This window comes from Nelumbo lutea, chromosome 2 (assembly GCF_056320005.1).
Source record: "Nelumbo lutea isolate HS-2025 chromosome 2, American lotus-T2T, whole genome shotgun sequence".
NCBI lineage: Eukaryota > Viridiplantae > Streptophyta > Magnoliopsida > Proteales > Nelumbonaceae > Nelumbo > Nelumbo lutea.
In genome coordinates, this window is record NC_142685.1 from 95,908,750 (window position 1) to 95,913,597 (window position 4,848).

At 35.1% G+C, this 4,848-nt stretch overlaps 1 pseudogene; it reads right to left on the bottom strand.

Annotated features, from left to right (window-relative positions):
* Nucleotides 1-733: 733 nt before the first annotated feature.
* On the bottom strand, nucleotides 734-4,488 carry LOC148872172 (wall-associated receptor kinase-like 1 pseudogene; annotated as a pseudogene).
* Nucleotides 4,489-4,848: the final 360 nt, after the last annotated feature.

Consider the following 4,848-nt stretch of genomic DNA (forward strand, 5'->3'; position numbering starts at 1 on the left):
TGTTAGCCCCATTGCAAGAACAAGAATAAAAGAAAAGCTCTCTAGAAGAAATGGTATATTGTACCTCTAAAGCTGGGTAATCTTGATCACATTGATCTCCATTGCGTGCTCATCTGCAAATAAGCAATGGTCCAAAAATCATCTGAAGCTGTATGAGAAGTAGAAGAATGTCATGCTTACATATATAACCTGTTTGGGTTGAGATTTTAAGGTTGTGTTTGGTATGAAGGAAAAAATAGGGAAAGGAAGGGAAAGATAGGGAAACCTTTACAAACCTTGTATAAGTTTTCCAACTTTTCTCTTCCTTTCCTTGCCTTTTCCTTCAAACCAAACATAGCCTAAAGGAATCACTCTGTAGAAGAAGTCACATTGAAATGAACTCTGTATCTTGAATCTAAAATCTTTGATCTTAAAGGAGATAACTCTTTGTGATGCTTCACTTCTGATGCCTGTTCTGGGAGGGCAGATCATCTTCTTTTTCAATGGCAGCTCTGAAGGCAATTGCGGTCTTTCCTAGGGTTGGAAGGGAATTTCTAGTCTTAAAGCAGCAGGCATTCTAAATCAATAAGGATATATGAGCAAGAAAGACTACATAATCCATTTACATACAATACAGGCATTCTAAAGCAGCAGGCATTCTGACCTGTTTGTGACATCGGAGCTGTTATTTTCTGGTCCACACAATCTAGCTAGGAAACCCTCAACACCAATCCTATTTATATCAATATCTTATTTAAGATGACTGAGAGGCTGGATTAGGCAATAGTGGTTGTTCATCTACTTGGAATGTAACATAGCTCTCCAAATTTTTACCTACAGTTGATGTTGAACCTGTATCCCATAAACCTATTGGTTCATCTGTTACGAAGTCCTCTTGAATGGTCTTTTGAATGAAAGATCTTTTGTATCTCCTCAATCCCTCAAGTTCCAATGCAACTTCTTTCATTGTTGGCCTTTCCTTCCCATTTAACCTCAAACATCTTGTTGCAAGGTTAGCAACCTCTTGTAGCTCCTCTTTCCTACCCTCTTTTATGACTTTAGCATCAGGAATTCAAAAAGCCGGTTCTTATTTATTTAAGAAACAAAATATATGATTAAGCTTCTTTCCTCTACTGGTCTAGTAGATGAAACTGGTTTCTCCCCTGTTAAGAGCTCCACAAGAACAACACCAAAGCTATAAACATCACCTTTCTCAGTGAATTGGCTTGATTGAAAATACTCAGGGTCTAGGTATCCTAAAGTCCCTTGCACCAATGTAGTTATGTGGGTTTTATCAATTGTAATTGACCTTGAAATCCCAAAACCTGATATTTTAGCTCTACGCTTATCATCCAAGAGAATGTTTGAAGATTTTATGTCTCTATGATTGGCATGGAAAATGCTGAATGTAAGTAAGCAATTGCTCCTGTAGCTTCTGTAGCAATTCTTAAGCGGTCATCCCATGACAATGGAAAATCTTCATTTTCATGATGAATATTATGGTAAAGTGTTCCACTAGAGATGAACTCATAAATTAATAGAGGAATTTCTGTCTCTAAACAACAACCCAATAGTTTAACCACATTCCTATGATTGATTTGGGAAAGTATGACAACCTCATTAATGAATGGTTTAAGTTGACTTTTATCCACTATTTTGGATTTCTTAATTGCCATAATCCTTCCATCTGATAACATGCCTTTATAAACTGTACCTTGTCCCCCTTGACCAAGAATTCTATTCTCATTATATTGATCAGTAACCTTTGCTAACTCTTCTGCAGTAAAAACTTTTATTTTCTCCACAATACTTTCTTTTGATGAGACTTGTTGTAATAACAAACCACCATTTCTTTTGAAGAATTTTTCTTTGCGCATTTTGATTTGTATTTTCTTCCAAATTTGATACAACCAATAACTAGCAAAAAGCAACACCATACCTAAAGCTATACCTGCATAGTAACAAAACTTTAGTCTGAGTTAAAACAGAAAAATAAAAATAAATGCAAATGATAAATAGTAAATAAATAAAAGCTATATAACTTTTAATCTTTTTAACTTTCTAATGATACAACCAATAACTAGCAAAAAGTAACACCATACCTAAAGCTATACCTGCATAGTAATGGAACTTTAGTCTGAGTAAAAACAGAAAAATAAAAATAAATGCAAATGGTAAATACTAAATAAATAAAAAGCTACATAAGTTTTGATTTTTTTTTTTGTTTTTTGCTTTCTAATGACCATAAAGGAGTCTCCCTATAACTCACACCCTATCTGTCATTTTTCAATTCTGTTCTTGTTGATTGAATTGGTTAAGTATTATATTACAAAAGTAAAAGTTGAAATTTTAAATGCTTAATAATAATTGCAAAAAATATTAATACAAGGTGGGACATATAATTGGCATAAATTGGGAAACTGCTTCCAATCCAATTGCCCCCTATCTAATTAAATCTGTTAATCATGCAGTCCAATCCTATAGGACCTACCCGACTCTATTACAGAGGTTCTTGGTCTGAACACTGAGTCCTGATTATAAATATCGAATTTGGGTCTTCATTTTAAGCTTTGATTATAATAGTTTCATGAGTCAAAGTAAATCCCAAAGGAAATGTTATTCAGAATTTGGGCTCCATACATTCCATCCAAGGAAGATAATACTGTAGAAGACATAATGAACTAAAGGTGTGATAGATAAAAGCCAAAAGATTTCTAAAGGTTATGTCTTGTTGTAATATTAAGTAGTGATAAAGAGGAGGGGTTTGATGATAAATGGCAGTCAATTCATTGATTTTTATCACTTCTTCCTATAGCTGTGATTAGGTCAGGTCTGGCCTAGAATAGGGTGAAACCAGTTCAGAACCAAACTCTATTAGTTCTGTAAAATCAGACACAACCAAACGAATTATTAATCTCAATAATTGTGTCCGATGTGGCTTGATTAGACCCACTATACTCGAAATTTATAATTACCTGAAACATAACAACTTAAAATTTTATTTTTGATAATATCTATATTTATATTGTATATATAGATACTATTGCCTTGCTTGTAATAGATTTGCAAATGGATTAGATCAAGGGTATATCCAAACTTTTAAGAGCATGATTTGGATTCGAATTCGAATATCTTATCTGATCTGATTTGATTAAACGTGTAGTTAAAAATCTTGATAATATAATATAAATAATACATTATACTATTTATATAATATATTATATATAACATATATTATATAAATATTATATAAAATATACATATATAATATAATATGTAAATAATATATAATATATAATATTTCATAACTAACAATCGGATTGGATTGGGCTACTTCTGAATTCAATCTGTTAACTAATTGGATCAACTTTTCTGATCTGACCCAATTTGTTAGGATCCCGGGAGGTATTTGCTTCTGGCTCATACGGGATCGAATTCAGATTTAAATGGGATCTGATCTAAGTAATTTGTAACTCTAGGTTGTAATGCAGGTTATAAAAGTTAAATCAAAGTATATATTGTATAAATTTATTCATGTAATTACACAGTTACACTAATAAATATAATAAAAATACAGTAAATTATAATCTGTTTATAGGTTGATAGAACAAGTATTTTTCAACTAAAATTATCGTATATACTGTCTACAAAATATAACCCTTTAATACATGAAGAAGAATTACAAGAAAACCATGGGGCTTCTATATAATTTTGATTACTTAATTATTAGTTCGGAACGGCAAAAACTGGTTTCAACCCAATTACGATCCGGAAACTGGTTTCCCCTATCGCTGTCAGTCTCCTTGGATTCTTTTTCTATTTCTTTTCAAGCTGTTTTTTATGGGCCGACAACAGTAGAATCTTGAGGGGATTGGAATTGATGATTAGTTATTTGAGATTGGGCAAACAATGAAATTGACAACTGAGTGTGGGGGACTGGTGGATGTGGCGATTTCCGAGTTACATTGAAGACAATATACATTCCGAGTTACATTTCCGAGTTACTTGAATCAACCGAAGTTTTGTCCGTGAATGTGGAAGAGGAACGCAACCACCGTTTCTTCTTACGCCCCCATCTGTACCAGATGGGCAAGAACAATTGTAACTCCCAGGCGTATTTATGCAAATCGTTGACGAGAAGCAGTCATTCATGGTTGGATCGTTGATGAAATAGCAGCATAACCCCAGCTACAGCCATTGTTAACCTTCTATACTTGCTGGGGGGATGTTCCTTTTCCCCCTCCTCCACAGTCCACCCGTATATATCCAGATTTGCAATGTTATTTCTTTAACTTCCACTACTTTATCACACTTGTTATAACCTTTGTTTGGGTCACCTGTGCCTTCCCCAATCATATTCTTTTGCAAAAACAATTTGGGAGGGGTGAAACTGTGGTTGCATATCAGCCGGAAACCATCGTCTCTGTAACAGCTTGAGTCGTCTCCAAAGCCGAACGGGTAGGGAACGGTGATGTTCCCGCATTCGTCTGGGCAGCCTGGCTTTGCCATGATTGGTGATGAGATTGCAGTTGCTATGCCGAGACTCCACAATAACGGCAACCACAGGAGTAGGAGCTAATGAAACAGCAGCATAACCCCAGCTACAGCCATTGTTAACCTTCTATACTTGATGGGGGGATGTTCCTTTCCCCCTCCTACACAGTCCACCCGTATATATCTGGATTTGCATCTCGACAGTGTGCCGACCCCTCACAGCACTTGCAACCGCACGTTGAGAACATCTCCCATTCTTGTATGCGATCATTTCGGAGATATTCCCAATACATTGTTGAGATGTGTTGCGAGGTTGATGTGAGAAGCGTCTTTGAGGGCATTTTTAATTAAAGGCCCAGAAAGGTATCCCAATGC